This window comes from Carcharodon carcharias, chromosome 8 (genome assembly GCF_017639515.1).
Source record: "Carcharodon carcharias isolate sCarCar2 chromosome 8, sCarCar2.pri, whole genome shotgun sequence".
NCBI classification, from domain to species: domain Eukaryota; kingdom Metazoa; phylum Chordata; class Chondrichthyes; order Lamniformes; family Lamnidae; genus Carcharodon; species Carcharodon carcharias.
Genome location: NC_054474.1, coordinates 150,871,501 through 150,891,558, shown reverse-complemented (window position 1 = coordinate 150,891,558; position 20,058 = coordinate 150,871,501). Strand labels below are relative to the sequence as shown.

The 20,058-nt window shown below is 41.5% G+C and overlaps 1 protein-coding gene across 1 annotated transcript in view; it reads left to right on the top strand.

Moving 5' to 3' along the window:
- Positions 1-20,058, top strand: part of abl1 (c-abl oncogene 1, non-receptor tyrosine kinase) — a 171,886-nt gene that overhangs the window by 27,966 nt on the left and 123,862 nt on the right. The window lies entirely within an intron of this gene.

The following is a 20,058-nucleotide window of genomic DNA, read 5'->3' as shown; positions in this document are numbered from 1 at the left end:
TTATTGTTTGCCTGCACAGATAGGAAAGTTGTTCCACTTGCCTTGTGATTCAGTTGGCAGAGTTTCAGTGATCAGTGACCTCTGGCTACAAACGTTGAAAACACTGCACTTGCGTAACATGGCCCGTTTTATCTCTGAAGGGATTGTACAACTCATGTTACAGTGAAAATATTTTTCTGCAGTCAGAAAAAGTTAATAGTACTGTGAATTTGTTTGGTAATAATCTAATATAGTTGCTCTCAAACCTGTAAACTACATATGCATTCCTAAGATTGGTGCTAGAACCCGTGTGGCATATGCCAGTTTATTACATGGATATAATTATTTGCAAACAGAAACTGGGATTCCACCCTACTCTCCCATATATTGACTTTGTTATCCTGCACCACTTTGTATTTTCTCTCCAAAATTAATCCTCTCATCTAAAGAAGGAACTTGTGTTTGCATTCTATCCTGTCTATGGGACATCCCATAGCATTTGATATCTAATAGATTACTTTTGAAGTGCATTCACTGTTGTCATGCCTCATAGGCAAACACTGCTGCTATGTGTGCATTATAAGATCCCAGAAGCAACAAATGACCAGATATAAGCTGTTCTTGTTGATTTTGGTTGAGAGAAAAATGTTGGTCAGAGTATTGAGGGGAAAGCTCCCTGCCCCTCTTCAAATAGCACTGTCGCATCCACCTGAGCATGCAGGACAGGATTTGATTTAATATCTCAGAAAAGCACTCCCTCAATGCTGCACTGAAATATGAGCCAGGTCATGTGCTATGCTGGAGTAAGATTTGAACCCACAACTATCGAACTACAAGTTGAAGTTGACACCAGGCTTGGTTGATGGCATTCGTATTTCAGTTGGAGTAGTTAGCCTGCACTGCCTTGTACCTTGTGCATTGAGCCCAGTGACCACTTTTGGAACTGAAACATACTTGATTGATTGACATCCTTCCCAACTGCAGATGGGAATGCAACCTCAGAACTTTGATGTCAGATGGGACCATCTGCTGCACTACTTTTGATGGGTGAACAAAGTGATTCTGGAAAGGCAAGGTCTGCCACTAGTGCTCCACATGAAGTTGTCCTCACTGGTGGTCCAGGATGATCTCTGCTGGTGCCTTGTTTGCAGGGCTGGTTTCTGCTTTTGGAGCTTCTGACAGTCATCGTAGTGGTGAACTCCTGCCCACAGCTGGTGTTTCCATTTGCATCGATTGTCAGCTAGAATTTTGCACTTGTCGTGATTGATATTGAGGGCTTTCATGTCTCTTTGGCATCACCCTTGAATCGGAGCTTTGGGCATCTTGCTTGTGTCTTGACATGGGCTGCCTCTCCATATGGCGTAGTCTTGGGACTGTGCCCATCTTTCATCCTGTGCACATACTTCTGTGCTTGATTAGCACTAATGTTCTTGGCATATTTGCCTTAGAAAGGATTGCTTCGTTGGTGACTTTGTCATTGTGTCAGTGGTTTTGCCACAAGGTGATATTATGAGTCAAGTGCAGTTGCACGATCCAGTGCTGCTCGCTAGCTTACTGCGAAGCCAGAGTCGAGTGCGTAAGTCTCTTCTGCTAGTACATAGCCTTTGCATCACCAAGACCCTCTGCAGTGCCACCTTATGGTGACACGGGGCAACTAGGCACTACGGCCCTAGACTGAACTGCAGGTGATCTCCAAGGAACCTGGAAACGTACTTAATAATTCCATATCCACATTATCCTCTTTTCTTGGGGAACAGGACAGTCTAACACAATGGATACAACACACTGTTTGAAAGGTGCATTTGAGTAATACAGAAAAAGTACTTTCTCATCCTCTCCCTTTCCCTGCATTGTCCACATCCACTCTCTTTCCCCTAAGAACCTAAGAATATTGCAGCACAGGAGGCCTTTCAGCCCATTGAATCTGCACCAACACTTTGAAAAAACAATTTGATTATTCCCATTCCCATGCTCTCTTCCCCATATCCCTGCAATTTTTTCTCTGTCAGGCAATTATCTAATTATCATTTGAAAGCTACAACTGAATCTGTATCCACCACCCTATCGATGCTAATCACGCATTGCGTAAAGACGTTTTTCTTTGTGTTGCCTCTGGTCCTTTTGCCTCAGTTCAGTTCCCTCAAATGGTCAGCCTTTCAGTTGAGTGCAACCGAGACTTGAACTTAGTCTTCTAATTGAGTCTGGTGCAATATTAAACAGTCCCATTTTATTGAAGCACTTTTTACTTGGAATGCTTGGCAAACTACATATGTACCTCCACTTAATGCCTTATTGAAAATTTCTTTCCTTAAAGTTTTTTCATAATCAGTGAATTTTATGTTAAAAATTGAAGACCTTCAAAATGTTGTGATATAAATTGAAGTGGCATAAAATCCAACAACTGCTGTGTTAGAATTTGAGTTGAATGGCTCCAAAGTTGATCAAAATGTGGTTGTTAATGTGCAATTTAACCGTAACAAATTCTTATCGAACTGTGGTAAACCAGGATAAAGGAAACAAAGCAGGCTGCTGCTTTTTTACTTTGACATGCTTCTTGTTGTCATACAGCTGTCAGCTGGATTGCACACTGCAAAATTGACACGTGGTTGGATTATTAATGACCCTTAGGACATTGTGGATGCACACTACCTCTTGGGGCACTTCTCCAGTGAAAGCTGCTGCTTATAGTTTTTTGTCAGTGATTTTTTGGGTTTTGATGTGTTAAAAATGATATGTGCCTTTGAAATTAACTACATTCTGTTGTGTGCCTCCCTAAGTCAATGTAAATAGTTTATAAATCAATAATTCTGCATTGTTATTTTACTACAGCATATTTGAGATATCATGCTTGTGATTACAAAGTGAATGCATGAAAGAATCTGAAAAATCAGTGGTACGCTTCACAAAAGTCACCACATTGGGACTAAATTGGACAGTTCTTTCAAAGAACTGGCATAGGCATGATGGGCCAAATGTCCACCTCCTCTGCCAAAAGAGTCAATGATTTTATTCATTTTTCTCCCTCACTGTTGAGCCCTGACTTTGCTTATTGAAATCCATGCATTAATCAGCACACACGGCAAGTACGTTGCCACTCTCACATGTTAGAAAGTACATTACAAGGCAAAGAGAAGAACATTGTGCAGGTAGGAGGAACCTGAAGGATGTAGTTTGAAGGCAAAGTCGAAGAGATGAGCTGTTTGACTTTTGAAAGCAGTGATGGAGGTAACGAGGCAAGTGGCTTCGGGAGAGAAATGCAGATGGCGGAGGGTGGTGTAACTGCAACATACTTGCCGGGACAACGGAATTGCATTGATCTTATTTAAAAGTTACCACCCCAAATCTGGAAAAAGCACATTTTAAAATGGTTCAGAATACAGGTTTAAATAAGTCGTTTATGGAGAGGACAGGCGATGGTTAGTGATACCTGCTAGGTCTGATTGCTGAAATGATCGTGAGTCAAATGTTACTTTAGACCTTACTCTTGCTGTGCCTCTGTCATTTCGCTAAATAAAATCAGTAGATGGGTGATGCTGAATGAATTGTGTCTTCTGATATGTGCTCCTATGCTGGCAGATTTAAGACTCATCTTTCAGGATTTCAAGCCACATCTTGTGTGCATGGCCAATTCTGTGTTGTTTCCTTTATAAAGTGTTTAAATTTGCTATGTATGTTGTAGGCTTCTTAATTTAGCATCACCATTCTGTGACATACCTGCAACTCACACCTGTACTCCAGAAGCTGCAGACCTGTACCCTTCATCACTAATATACTTTGAAGGAATTTTGCTTGTTGCTTACTTTCTATGGATGATGAAAGCAAATTGTGGTTATAGAGTAACCTGGCAGTATTCAGTTCAAAACCCCAAAGCTGATTCAATTTCAATGTCAAATGTTTGAAGAATCATTGTATGGAACTAAGTAACCGGAATATCAGGTGTGGTGATGAACCTTATCAGCATTAAGTCAGGGTTGATACAGCTTCTGGAGAAAGAGTTAGGCTTTTGTGTATTGACTGTCCAAGCATATTGAAGAACCTTTGAAAAAGAGATATCTGGAGAAAGAAGATGGAAGAATAGTCAAATTGGATGGATGGATCAAAGGTGGACTTTTTGAAGATGAGAGAGGATGGTGCCTGTGGACTTCAGCTTGCATGTGGCTGTCGAATGAGTGCTGTGATCAGGAGGTGAATGGGGAGGGGAGTTCATTCATGAGATCAGTTTTGAGAATGCAGAGGTAGATAGATGAGAAGCTGAAGAGAGATGGAGGGAATTGGTCCTGAGCTGGAGATTATGGAATACTTTGGAATGTAGGAATGGTAGCAACAGGTCAGGAGGTGGTGTCAGAGGTAGCTGCAAATATAGTCCTAATCTTGGAGGCATAAAGTCCTTGAGCTTCTCACATTTAGTGTATGAGGTGGGTGTGAATGGTTAGAAGAGAAGGATTAAAGGTAGTCATGAAAAGAAGGCCAACATTTTCCTTGTCATGATGGTTTAATGGGGTGAGATGAAGAAGAGTGGCAGGAGGCTGGTGTGGGGTGTAAAACACAGGCATCAACCTGTTGAGCCAAATTTTGTGTAATACGGTAACCTTAGGATTTCTTTCTTTCAAGGTCACAGTGCAGAAGCAGTTTAAGCATTGCATTGCAAAGCTGACTTTTGGCCTTTAATGGTGACTATAAGTAATTATGAGTAAAGTTGTCACAGTGTTAGTCACACCTAGCAGAAGTTAGAAACAGGAAAATGTAATGGTGAGCAACATCGCATGCAGTTTATGGTTTTTCTGCTTTTAATTTAAATTCACCATTGTGCTTTGTTCAAAAGTAATTAGAGAATAATGCATTCAAGCTTAATTTTTGTGTAGGTGTTGGAAGATTGATGGAATAACAAGTTTAACCAACTAGTGGTAAACCCAATTGGCAGATGGGGACAAATAGTTGAACATTTGGAAAGTTATTTGGAAGCAGCATAAAAATCTGAGTGAAAGGGAGATTAATAAATTCTGACTTCCATTGGAACCGCAAATAAATGTCAGTTAGTAGCACTGTTGCCTCTGAATCAGAAGGTTTTGGGTTGAAAGCCAATACCAGAGACCCGAGCACATAATCCAGGTCAACACTGCTGTTGCAGTAGTGAGGCTGTGCAGCATTGTCTGAGATGCCGTTCTTCGGATGAGATTTCATTAGCCCTGTCAAGGGCTCATCTTCAAGTGGATGTAAAAGATCCTATGGCTCCACTTGAAGATGTGCAAGGCAGTTCTGTGTGCAGTCCAGCATTTAACCCTCTTCCAGCATCACTAAAACAGATTATCCAGTCATTTACCTCATTTCTGTTTGTGGGAGTTTGTTATGAGTAAATTGGTCGCTGCAGTTGCCTACATTACAGCCATGTCTATACTTCAACAGTACTTCATTGGCAATAAAGTGCCCTGGTCGTGAAAGGTGCTATATTAATGCAAGCCTTTGTTTCTTTCTTTGGACAAGTGTACAAAATACCTGTGTTATGATTTTGGACCATCTGCTAATATTTTTATTTGATGATTGCAGCAAAAGAGACTCTGTAAATAGTCTGATTCTCCCTTTAACTGAATTTTGAACTGTTCTGTGGCTGTGAATGGGATAATGTACCATAGGGCCAACAATTACTCTTTAATTAGTGGTTTAATGCACAGGAGACCATTTGGGATGTCCACTCTGCTCTGAAAGACAATAATACCACTCAGCCAGATTGTTGGATTCAGGCTGGCTGAAACTAATAGTATTATTTACAACTTGGATACTTAGAAAAACACAGCAGGAGAATGTCAGTGCAATACTTGACTTAGACAATATATAAAATGTTTCAAAATAATATAAAGCCCTCAATATTAGCATTTGGTAAAGACTCTGATGAATCATGAAAACCCTTTTAGTTACAACATATGGAATAGATATTGCAAAGCAAGCTAGGAATGAAAGGCCCCAGAGCTACTGCTTGATTCTAAGTTTGCTGAAGCTGAAGCAGGCTTATCTGAAGATCAAGTAGATTCTTCTCAATGGTTGAGCAGTTAAGAAATTAACTACCTCTCGTACTTCAGTATGGAAGGGTGAAATAGTGGTCTTCAAGCTTCTTGTGGCTTGGTTATTTACGATTTCTGACCCATCTTCTCTAGTTCTTGAAAACTTGGGTTTATCAGAAACATACAACCTGATTGTTTAGTTTTAGTGATCATAAATTTAATCTACTTCCTGCAGCCTGGAAATAACTCAAAAGGGACCAACCAAGACATGAGTTATCTTCTGCTGTAATTAATTCCAGAAACATGCATGAACATCAGTGAGGCAAACTATACAGGACAGAGGTGTTCTATTCCAGAAAACCAGCTGAAGAATGATACTGGAGCCAGTCTTTACTCAGCTGTACATTTATTTACAAAGTGAAACATTACAAGCATTAACTTCCTAACTCTGCTGCACCATAGTTTCAGTTAAGTGTATCTTTATAAGTGCTCAAGTGAAACCCCAAGTAATGCCTTCCACCTGCATATAATTAAACACAATTAAAATACAATTAACAAGAAGACTTTAATTAAAATGAGGCCGAATGTGGAGAATTTCATGTATTCGCTCTCTAACAAAAAGACAAGAAAAAACACTTTGAAAGATGCAGCTAATTTGAAGGAAGTCCTTAATTACCATTGCTCTACCTAAGAACATAAGAAATAGGAGCAGGAGTAGATCATATAGCCCATTGTGGCTGTTCTGCCATTCGATACTATTATGGCTGATCTTCAGTTTCAACTCCACATTCCCGTCCACTCCCCGTATTCCTTGATTCTCTGCCAGACCAACAATCTGTCTATCCCAGCCTTAAATATATTCAATAATGTGGTAGAGAATTACACAGATTCGCAACCATTTGAGTGAAGAAATTTCTCCTCATCTCAGTCCTAAATGATAGACCCCCTGATCCTGAGACTGACCCGTGTCCTAGATTCCCTAGCCGGGAGAAACAATCTCTGAGTCTACCCTGTCGAGCCTCTTCAGAATCTTGTATGTTTTAATAAGATCACCTCTCACTCTTCTAAACTTCAGAGAGTATAGACCGAAGTTACTGAGCTGCTCACCTCTGTGATCAATTTAGTGAACCTTTGATCTCCGCCTCTAATGCAAAGAGATAGGAGATGACACAAAACTGAAAGAAAAAGCATACAAAAATAGCACAGATCCGGGTGTATGGGGAGGACATGAAGGACAGAAAAGGATAAAAAAACAGATAGTAAGAGCTACAGAAAAGGAGTATAAAAAGAAACTTTCAAGGGGCATCAAAATCAACACATCAAACTTCAGGTAAAAGAGGATGATCAGAAAAATTCATTGTGTTTATGTCAGGCCTTTCACCCACCAGACGTCCAAATGTGCTTTCGGTGCAGTCACTGTTGCCATGTAGGAATTGCGCAGCTAGTATGTGCACAACAAAACGCCCACAAACAGCATGGTGATAATGACCAGATAATTTATTTATGTAAAGCCACTGCAGGTTAGCAATCATGGTACTGGACACATGAACCAATGATATTGAGGTCAAATCCAACCATGGCAAGTAAAATGAAATTCACAAGATCTGTAATCTGTGGGTTGACATCAGAAATAAATGACCATGTCACTGTTACAAAAACCCAACTGTTACTGTTCTAGGGGAAGGAAACCAATTTGACTTTTATTTGTTCATGGTAGGGAAGCATTGCTAACAGGTCAGTACTTATTGCCCATTCCTAATTGCCCTTGAGAAGGTGATGGTGAGCCACAGCCTTAGAACGCTGCATTTATGTGATGTAGGTGCACTCACAGTGCTGTTAGGGAGGGAGTTTTAGGATTTTGACCCAGCGACCTAATTAAGCCCAACCCCAATTTTGTGTGTGATTTGTTGGGGGCAAAAAATGTTTCCTTACCATCCCTAGAACAAATTAAAAATTATATGTAGAAATATTCTCTGTTTGATGTGATGAAATTCTTTCTTCACAACTTGTAGAATCAGTGAAGCCCAAACAAAACACACAAGCTGCCAATCTATTGCATGAAGCCACAGGTCTTTCGTCACTATAATATTTTTACTCCCTTCCAATTTTATTTTTTTCTGACTGTTTCCTTGGCCTTTCCTGAAGATGTGATTCCTTGCTGGGGTTTTGTTCCATGAGCATTCGTTCCCCAATTGTTATTAGGTTTGAAACGTCAGCAGGGTGTTTGATTATCTGACTCCATTGAAGTATTTTTGATGTGTAATCACTGTTGTAATGTAGGAAACAGCAGCCAATTTACACACAGCAAGTTCCCACAAACAGCCATGTGATGATGACTTGATAATCTGTTTTATTGATGTTGGCTGAGGGATAGATATTGTTCAGAATGACAGGAAGAACTCCCCTGCTGTTTTGAGATAGTGTCATGGGATCTGTAACATCCATCCAAGAGAGAAGACGTGGCCTCCATTTAATGTCTCATCCGAAAGGCAGCACCTCTCACAGTGCTGCACTCCGTCACTACTACACTGGAATAAACTGGTTATCATCCAGAGATGAACACACCATTTGTGTATCAGTCATTGTAAGGTTGTGAGAGCCCCTTGCGGAGTCTCACTTGGGTTCGGAGCCATACTCTGGTTGTAACAGGAATGAGTGACAATGTCAGGTAATTGTGACATTGTGTTGTTCTCTCCATTTCACCAGCTACCTTCTTCTGTGATAAAGAAAGACTAGACTTGTATTTATATAGCGACTTGCACAATCTCAGTACATTCCAAAGTGCTTCACAGCCAATGAAGTGTAATCACTAAGATAAAGGCGGATGCTGGAAATCTGAAACAAAAACAAAAATTGCTGGAAAAACTCAGCAGGTTTGGCAGCATCTGTGGAGAGCGAAACAGAGTTAACGTTTCAAGTCCGTATGAGCCCTCTTTGCTACAATTTAATAATTTTCAACTCACATTCAGAATGTGTTGGATTCAATCTTTCAGCATGAGTTGAAAAGCATAAAAAGGTTAACACTGTGTGAAATTATCTGCTTCATTGAATTCAGTGTGTAGGCTGCACCATCGTTCAGCTAATCAAACCAATGAGTAGCTGAATGCTAAAAGTCTGAAATGCCCCAGGTTCGATCCCTGGTCTTTTGCTGTGTTGGGTGATCCCAGCTGGGGCATTGGTTGGGACGTGACAGTTAGCACCTGTGTCACTTGAGGGAAAATATCACCCAGAACCCATTGATGTGTTTGTTTGAAATCGTGGAATGATGAGCACAGAGGGAGGCCATTTGGCCCATTGTTACTGTTCTAGTTCTTTGAAAGAGCGATCCAATTATTCCCATTCCTCATGCTCTTTCTGCGTAGCCTTAATTTTTCTGATTCAAGAATGTACCTAATTCCCTTTTGAAAATCATTGTTGAGTCTACTTCCAGCATCCTTTCAAGTAGTGCATTCCAGATCATCATGACCAGCTTTTTTAAAAAGGGAGTTGGATAGGTACTTGAAGATAAGAAATTTACAGGGTTATGAATGAAAAAGCAAGGACTAAGAGTGACTACTTTTTTGAAAAATCAGCACAGGCATGATTGGCTGAATGGCCTCCTCGGCTGTAAGTTTGAATCTAGTTTCTATGTTTGCTTTTTACTGCTAAATAGTTTATGGTTCTTCCTTTTGTGACCTCGCCCACCCAAAGCTAACACATCCCTTGATCTGGCCTCCTTGGTAATTCACTCTAGTGTTGAATTTATTGCAAAAATGTCGAGTCTCTACTTGTTTCCTCCAATGAGGCCGTCACAGCCAGGGAAACTATTTTGTAGAATTACAGGATTGAACCAGTCTGCCAGTCCCTGGCACTGTATGCAGAAAGCTTAATCAGTTTTTTAGGTTTTTTCAAAAAAAGTGTCTTCTGCCCAGAACCAATGAAAACAGGCAGATTAAAAACAGAGGTTAATTACCATTAATGACGTGCAACACCCAGTGTAACATTAAGGGGCTGGCCAAGAACCAGTGGGCAGTGAAAGTACAAGTAGTTTTTCTTGCTAGTTTATAGATTAGTGCAATAGTTACTGTGTGTTCCTGCACCCCCACCCCTGTACCCTCCGCCATAATGAGTGCCACATTTTTCTGGTTTCTCCTCCTATTCATTGTCACATATATTTTTGACTTACATGGAATGTTGCAGCATAGAAACAGGGCATTTGGCTCAACTGGCCCTTGCCAGTGTTCGTGCCCCACATGAGCTTCCTCCCACCCTACTTTATCTAACGCTAACAGCACATACTTATATTCATTTCTCCCTCATGTGCTTCTCTAGCTTCCGCTTAAGTTCTCCACAAAACAAGATTTTTTGCCTTGGAGCTGCTAAAATTGTAATGTAACTAGCTCTACTTGGATGTCCTTTGTGAACATGATATACTGACCCTTGGTTACACCCTTGGATATTAGTTATGATATAAAACTACAGCCAATAGCAAATGTGCAGTCTTTGTGGTACTTAGAAATCTAAGATCCAAATTGACAACAGGAGTCATGACCTATTTTGCTTTGTATGGATTTTTTGAACTGCGGCTGGGTTTATCAACTCTACTCCTGGCCAGATTTAATAAAGAAAGAAAGAACTTACATACGATCACACAAATGTATGAATTGGGAGCAGGAGTAGGCCATTCGTCCCCTCAAGCATGCTCCTGGCATTTGATAAGATCTTGGCTAATCTGATTGTGGCCTCAACTCTACTTTCCTGTCTACCCCTTACAACTACAAGAGTCTTGATTAACAAGGGAGTCCGTCTAACTCAGCCTTAAATATATTAAATGATGCTGCCTCCACTGCTCCGCGGGGAAAAAAATTCCACATACTAACAACCCTCAGAAAAGATTTCTCCTCATCTCTTTCTTAAATAGGAGACCTCTTACTGTTAAACTGTATTCCCTAATTCTGGCCTCTCCTGCAAGGGGAAACATCTTCTCAGTAGCCACCCCATCGAGTCCCCCCAGGATCTTATATGTTTCAATAAGATCACCGTATTTTTCTAAACTCCTGTGGATACAGGCCCAAACAGTTCAACATTTCCTCATGAGATAACCCCTTCGTCCTTATTTATATAGCATCTTTCATGACCTTAGGATGTCTTAAAGTTCTTAACAAGCAATGAAATACAATTGGAGTGTAGTCACTGTAATGTAGGAAACACAGTAGCCAATTTGTGTACAGCAAACTCTCTCAAAACAGCAATGAGACGAATAACCAGATAATCGGTTTTAGATTGAGGGATAAATATTGGCCCTGGATGAACTTCCCTCTTCTTTTTCCTACGTTGAATTGTGGGATCTCAGAGGATGGTGCCTCGGTTTAAGATGTCATTCATCAGATAGCACCTTCAACAACACAACATATCCTTAATACTGACACTGGGAGTGTCAGCTAGGTTACGTGCTTGAGTGGGACTTGAACCCTCAATCTTATGTCTCGGACTGTTACCCATTGAGCAACAGTTGACAGTAATGGCAAACAATGCTGGATAAACAGTGGGGTAAGAGTGGAAAAAAACAAAAAAACTGCGGATGCTGGAAATCCAAAACAAAAACAGAATTACCTGGAAAAACTCAGCAGGTCTGGCAGCATCGGCGGAGAAGAAAAGAGTTGACGTTTCGAGTCCTCATGACCCTTCGACAGAACTGAGTTCTGTCGAAGGGTCATGAGGACTCGAAACGTCAACTCTTTTCTTCTCCGCCGATGCTGCCAGACCTGCTGAGTTTTTCCAGGTAATTCTGTTTTTGTTTTGGGGTAAGAGTGGACTTGGGAGGACAGTGTTGCAGCATTTGCTGAAACTGATGCAGCAAGATAAAAGCACATTTAATGAAGCCATGGTGGCTGGTTTTAAATTTTGAATTTGCAGCAGGTGATCACTGGTCTGGCACATTTATTAAAATATGGAGTGGACAGGTTGGTTGCTCTTCATCCCTAATCAGTGGCAGAACATTGCAAAAGCTACAAGGGAGGTGATAGAAACCATAATGCTGAAACTGTCTGGCCTTAATCTGCATTTGGCTCACAGTTCTGATCCACACAGCCTGACAGGCCTGCAGAACATGCTTGGAGATCAAATTTCAACCCAGCAAACCAAACAATTTTTTTAAAAAAGATTTTTCACTGCAGTGAATACTCAAAAGTGATGGTTTAGGAAACCTAGCTTGCATCAGAACTAACAGTCTCTCTGTAGACTCACTGAGGATGTGTGGGAAGAAGTCAATCACATTTTTTTCACACATGCCTTTCTAATTAAACTAAGCAATCACCTCCCCTTTCAAATGTTTTCTTTTGAAAGAATAGTATCTCTGAAGCAATGTGAATGTTGTCATTTCTTGAGTGCAGAACAACATGTTCCAGGTTTGGGGACTCTGCTTCTGGTATACTTAGCTATAGAAGATCAGCTGCCATAAAATGGGAATTAATCTTTTCATTGCTAGTAATTGGGAATAAACTGCAACAAAATACCAATCCCTCAAGAAAGTTGAGCCAATCCCCAGAGGCATTGCTCACTGCATGTCAGAGGATTTGCTGTTTTTCAACCACTGAGGTGTTATCAACAGAAGTTTGGTGGGAAAAGGGAGAGACTTTACAGAGAGGATGTTTAATTGTAGGAAGTATGCTATACGTAATACTTGTAAAATACTAGTCAAACTGTGACGTTGTATATGGTGAGTCAAGACCGTGAACAATTAACAATAACTTGCATTTATACATTGTCTTTAATTAATAAAAGGCTTCAAGGCTCTTCACAAGAGTGTAAGAAAATGATACTTAGTCACTTGAGATATTTGGACAGGGGACCAAAACCTGCTTTAAGATAAAGGTGCGGCATAACTATGTAAATATATATTGCAAGTTGTTCATTTCAAATCTCTGTATCATTAACCAGAGGATGCAGACTTAAGATGATTGGCAAAAGAAATAGAGGTGACATGAATTTAATTTTTTTTTGATCTGGATTGCACTGCCTGAAAGGTTGAAGCTGATTCAATTGTAAGTTTCAAAAGGGAATTGGATAAAGACTTGAAAGGGAAACATTTGGACAGCTGCAGAGAAACAGCCGGTGGAGCATGACTCCACTGTTATTGTGGAACACCTTTTGTCTGTCCGCAAGCATGACCCAGACCTCCCTGTCGCTTGCCATTTCAACGCTCCACCCTGCTCTCATGCCCACATGTCCGTCCTTGGCCTGCTGCATTGTTCCAGTGAAGCTCAACGCAAACTGGAGGAACAGCACCTCATCTTCTGACTAGGCACCTTACAGCCTTCCGGACTGAATATTGAGTTCAACAATTTTAGATCATGTGGACTCGAAATGTTAGCTGTGCTGCTGTCCACAGATGCTGCCAGACCTGCTGAGTTTTTCCAGGTATTTTTGTTTTTGTTTTTGTTTTGGATTTCCAGCATCTGCAGTTTTTTGCTTTTAATTCTAGATCATGAACACTCTCCTCCATCCCCACCCCTTTCCATTCCCCCTTTTTCCAAAAATTTATATAGATTTTTCTTTTCCCACCTATTTCCATTATTTTTAAATGTATTTCCATCCATTGTTTTATCTCTACCTTTTGGCCTTTTTCGATCCCTTCCCCCCACCCCACCCCCACTAGGGCTATCTGTACCTTTATTATCACATTCCTTAGATAATATCACCAGCTTCAACACTTCTTTGTCCTTTTATCTATGACATCTTTTGGTTAACTCCACCTTTCACTGGCCCTCTATCCAATCTTAGTCTTGTCTTACTCTCCTCCTGTAAAACATTCCTGAAAGCCTACCTCAATGACCAAGCTTTTGTTGAATAACAGAATCCTGCAGCACAGAAGGAAGCCATTCAGTTCATCGTGCCTGTGCCAGCTCTTTGGAAAAGTTATCCAATTAGTCGTGCTCCACTAAGATAAAAGCAAAAAACCGTGGATGCTGGAAATCCAAAACAAACCCCCCCCCCCCCCCCCCCCCCAACCACCACCACCACCCCCCAACCAGCTTATTTCACCTCTTTTCTGTTTTTCCTTAACTCTGTTTCGAGTCATACAGACTCGAAACATTAACTGTGTTCCTCTCCGCAGATGCTTTCAGACCTGCTGAGTTTTTCCAGGTATTTTTGCTTTTGTTTTGGATTTCCAGCATCCACGTTTTTTTGCTTTTATCTTAGTGGAGCACGACTAATTGGATAACTTTTCCAAAGAGCTGGCACAGGCACGATGAACTGAATGGCTTCCTTCTGTGCTGCAGGATTCTGTTATTCAACAAAAGCTTGGTCATTGAGGTAGGCTTTCAGGAATGTTTTAAAGGAGGAGAGTAAGACAAGACTAAGATTTAGGGAATTCCAGAGCTCATTAATTTCCATTGCAGTTGAAGTGTACAATGTATGAAGTGAATAGGAAGTATGTAACCCGATTGATTACAGCTTTTTGGTTAGCTATAGGTAAAACCGAGTTAGAGGGTGGAAGTTAGTTGGATGTTTGTAAGGATATACAAGACCAGAAAGAAGCACTAAGGTCCATCTGGCAGGTCGTAATGTTAGAGGAAAAATCATAAACTTAATTGTTGTACCCACAATCCCTTTTTTTGCCAAAAGTCTACCAGCTCTTACAAAGAATTTGCCAGCAACGTCTGCTGAACTTTTACCAAATAGTAATTGGAGCTTATTGCACATTATCTCTTAATCCCCTTCTCAAAGGCCCTTCCTACCAAATACAGAGGGAATTAAAACATTAGCAAGGTTTTCATGGGAAGGTTAATGGAACTGTAGAATTCTATTCTCAAAAAACCAAGAGACACCATATTTTTGATTTCTGTGAAAGAAAAACAGAACATGGTTTATTCCGTCGCCTTAAAAGCAGTGACCCTGAATGCTTGTGATAATGGCAGCTGTTCCATTTCTTTCACAAATGTAGCTTTCTAATCAAGAATGTTGCATTCCCCCCCCCTCCAACCCCTCGATTGTGATTAGGCAAGGACAAGTATTCTGTGCGAATGCTGTGGCGCTCACACATTGTAACACTTCGCTAAATTGATTTTTGTGACATCCTTGTAACTTTTACTTCTGAAATGTGTGATAATTCTTGAGTCAGCTGACTGTTTCATACTTGGGATTTTATTCTACTCCACTGAAATGCATGCATTCAAGGGTTACGATATTGTGTATTTGCTTAGCAATTTGGAATGACCAATTATGGTATTGGATAATCTCTAATGTGATATGGGAGAACATGAGAATCCTAGAAGCGACTGATACTTTACACAGAATTCACAACATGTTAATTGTGCCATGGTGCAGTAGTGACAGAGAGGGGTTGTGGATCAAGGGAAACAAATTACATTCAAAAAGATTATTCTTTCATTTTCTAGCCATGCACAGCTGCAGCTGAGTGTGTGATCTGTTTCCAGATTTGTAACAATGCAGGTCAAGGGTCTGTTCGAAAAATACCGCCCCCACTGTGAATCTCCCAATTGATTTCTGGTTTTCCTTTCCCTCCCCGTGGAAATCATCTGACCTTTGCTCGGTGCCTCTTCACTGGGGCGCAGGCTGAAATGTCGCAGATTAAACCCCGTGTGTTGACACTCTTACACTGCTGCTTCCACATCGCACTTGTTCCTCTCTTAAAGCAGCAACACAAGATTTTAAAAGCTTTACTGGAGGACACATTGAATTGCTGGGGCTGGCATCTTTGTTAGAGTTATCTGACTTGGAAACCTCTCCAACAATAAGGGGATGAATAGAACCACAAGACACATTGGCTCATTAGATCCAGGCGTATGGAAATCTAGATTGTTTCTCCGCATCTACCCTGTCAAATCTCACCATTTTAAAACATCTCAATTAGATCACCCAGGCTTCTGAACTCAGAAGTGAATATAAGCCTAGTTTATGCATCTTATGCTCATGTTTTAACCCTTTTACTGCTGGTATAATTTTGCTGAATCTGCTGCACTCCCTCCTGTTAGTCATACTTCAGGCAAGTCCTTAACCTTTTCCTTTCCTGGTTGTCTTGAGTGGGCTGGGAAAATAGACTAAGGGGAAGGTCAGTGGATGAGCAGTGGTAGACTTTTAAGCAGATATTTCATAACACTCAGCAAAAATGTATCCTGGTCAAAAAGAAGGACTCGATGAGGAGGTTGAACCTCCTGTGGTTAACAAAGGTGTTCAAGGAGAGCATTCAATCAAAAACTAAGGCATACAAAGCGGCGAAAACTAGTGGTAGGCCAGAGGATTGGGATTTTTTTAGGAACCGGCAGCGGATGACTAAAAAGATGATAAAGAGGGAGAAAATTGTTTATGAAAGTAAATTGGCAAGAAATATAAAAACAAACGGCAAGACCTTCTACGGGTATATAAAAAGAGAGAGAGAGTGGCTAAGGTGAGTGTGGAACCCTTGGAGGATGCGACTGTAGAATTGATAATGGGGAACAGGGAAATGGCAGATAATTTAAACCAATGTTTTGTATTATTCTTCATGGTGGAGGACACTATAAGCATCCCAAAGGTATCAGATAAGCAAGGAGGTAATGGGAGGAAAGAGCTTGTAACAGTCTCTATCATGAGGGACAAAATATTTGACGAACTAATGGGACTAAATGCAGATAGGTCGGCAAGACCTGATGGCCTGTGTCCAAGGGTTTTAAAGGAAGTGACTGCAGAGATAGTGGAGGCATTGGTCGAAATATTCCAGAACTCACTGGATTCCGGTAGGGTCCCAGCGGATTGGAATACTGCTAATGTGACACCCCTGTTCAAGAAGGGAGGGAAACAAAAAGCAGGAAACTATAGGCCAGTCAGCCTAACATCTGTTGTTGGGAAAATGCTAGAGTCCATTATTAAGAAAGGAATAGCAGGACATTTAGAAAAGCTTAACGCAATCAAACAGAGTCAGCATGGTTTTGTGAAAGGGAAATCATGTTTGACAAATTTGCTAGATTTCTTTGAGGATATAATGAGCAGAGTTGCTAATGGGGAACTGGTAGATCTAGTGTATTTGGATTTCCAGAAGGCATTCGATAAGGTGCCACATAGAAGGTAATTGCACAAGATAGAAGCTCAAGGCATTGGAGGTAACGTATTAATGTGGATTGAGGATTGGTTAACACACAGAAGGCAGAGAGTTGGGACTAATGGTCTTTTTCAGGTTGGAAAAACATAACAAAACAAAACATAAACTAATGGAGTGCCACAAGGATCAGTCCTAGGGCCTCAATTATTTACTATCTGTATTAATAACTTGGAGGAGGGGGCAGAGTGTAATGTATCCAAATTTGCTGACGATATAAAAATAGGTGGGAAGGCATGTTGTGATGGGGACATAAGGAATCTGCAAGAGGATATAGATAGGTTGAGTGAGTGGGCAAAAACTTGGCAGATGGAGTTTAATGTAGGAACATGTGAGATCATGCACTTTGGTAGGAAGAATCAAATGGCAGACTATTATTTAAATGGAGAGAGACTCCAAAAGTGCAGCACGGAAGGACCTGGGTGTTCTTGTGCATGAAACACAAAAAATTAGCATGCAGGTGCAGCAAGTAATTAAGAAGGCAAATGGAATTTTGGTCTATATTCCTAGGGGGCTGGAGTTTAAAAGTAGGGAAGTCTTGTTACAACTGTACAGGGTGTTGGTGGCACCTGGAGTACTGTGTACAGTTTTGGTCCCCATATTTAAGAAAGGATATTCTGGCATTAGAGGCAGTTCAAAAGAGAGCACTTTAAGTGCTGTAAGCTGCAGGGCTATGGGCCAGGTGCAGAAAGATGGGATAAGAACAAAGAACAAAGAAAAGTACAGCACAGGAACAGGCCCTTCGGCCCTCCAAGACTGTGCCGATCATATCGCCCGTCAACTAAAACATTTTGCGCTTCCTGGGTCTGTATCCCTCTATTCCCATCCTATTCATGTAGTTGTCAAGCTGCCTCTTAAACACCACTATCGTACCTGCTTCCACCACCTCCTCTGGCAGCGAATTCCAGACACTCACTACCCTCTGCGTAAAAAACTTACCCCGCACATGTCCTCTATAGTTTTCTCCTCTCACCTTAAATCTATGTCCCCAAGTAATTGACTCTTCCACCCTGGGAAAAAGCTTCTGACTATCCACTCTGTCCATGCCACTCATAATTTTGTAAACTTCTATCAAGTCGCCCCTCAATCTCCGTCGCTCTAGTGAGAACAATCCGAGTTTCTCCAATCTCTCCTCATAGCTAATAACCTCCAGACCAGGCAGCATCCTGGTAAACCTCCTCTGCACCCTCTCCAACGCCTCCATATCCTTCTGGTAATGTGGCGACCAAAATTGCACGCAATATTCCAAGTGTGGCCTAACCAAGGTTCTATACAGCTGCAGCATGACTTCCCAGCTTTTATATTCAATACCCCTGCCAATGAAGGCAAGCATGCCATATGCCTTCCTGACTACCTTATCCACCTGCGTTGCCACTTTCCAGTGACCTGTGGACCTGTACACCCAGATCCCTCTGCCCCTCAACGTACTTAAGGGTTCTGCCATTTACTGTATAATTCCTGCCTGTATTAGACCGTCCAAAATGCATTACCTCGTATTTGTCCGGATTAAACTCCATCTGCCATTTCTCCGCCCAAGTCTTCAACCGATCTATATCCCATTGTATCCTTTGACAATCCTCTTCATTATCTGCAACTCCTCCAACCTTAGTGTCGTCTGCAAACTTACTAATTAGCCCAGTTACATTTTCCTCCAAATCATCTATGTATACTACAAACAGCAAAGGTCCCAGCGTTCTCTGTGGAACTCCACTAGTTGCAGCTCTCCATTCAGAAAAGCACCCTTCCACTGCTACCCTATGTCTTCTATGACCAAACCAATTCTGTATCCATCTTGCCAGCTCACCTCTGATCCCATGCGACTTTACCTTCTGTACCAGTCTGCCATGAGGGACCTTATCAAAGGCCTTACTGAAATCCATGTAGGTAACATCCACTGCCCTTCCATCACTTCCTCAAAAACTCGACTTAGTTAGTGAGACACGACCTCCCCTTCACAAAACCATGCTGCCTCTCACTAATACGCCCATTTGCTCCCAAATGGTAGTAAATCCTGTCGCGAAGAATCTTCTCCAATAATTTCCCTACCACTGACGTAAGGCTCACCGGCCTCTAATTTCCTGAATTATCCCTGCTACCCTTCTTAAACAGTGGAACAACATTGGCCATTCTCCTATCCTCTGGGGCCTCACCCGTAGCCAGTGAGGATACAAAGATTTCACTCAAGGCCCCAGTAATCTCCTCCCTTGCCTCCCTCAGTACTCTGGGGTAGATCCCATCTGGCCCTGGGAACTTATCAAGAAACGGCACCTGGTGTCCTCAGGTTGGCATGGACAAGATGGGCCGAATGGCCTCCTTCTGTGCTGTAACTTTTCTATGGTTCTATGGCTGTTTCCTGGGATGAAGGAGTTGACTTATCAAGAACAGCTAAACAGGTTAGGACTTTATTCATTGGAGTTTAGAAGAATGAGGGGTGATCTTATTGAAACGTACAAGATTCTGAGTGGGCTTGACAGGGTAGATGTTGAGAAGATGTTTCCACTGGTGGGGGAATCTTGAACTAGGGGATATAGTTTCAGAATAAGGGGACACTCACTTAAAAGTGAGATGTGAAGGAATTTCTTCCAAGGGTAGCGAATGCCTGGAATTCTCTACCCCACAGAGTTTTGGAGGCTAGATCGCTGAAAGTATTTAAAGAGGAGGTAGATAGATTTTTGAAATATTGGGAAGCTGAGGGCATGAGGAGCTGGCATGAAAGAGGAGTTGAGGCCAGGGGCAGATCAGCCATGATATTGAATGGCGGGGCAGGCTTGAGGGGCAGAATGGCCTACACCTGCTCCTATTTCTTATGTTCTTATGTTCTTACGAGCATTCCAGAATTGCTAGCGATATACCTCCGAGACTAACATATAGGCGCTTAGGATGGCAGCCTTGGTCTGCTCATAATTCATGGACACAAATGGGGTCAGCATGGAGTAGACCTCTTGGGCTTTCCCTGACAGCTGCCCTTGAATTAAAAATGTCCAGATCTGAATTGGCCATTTTAGC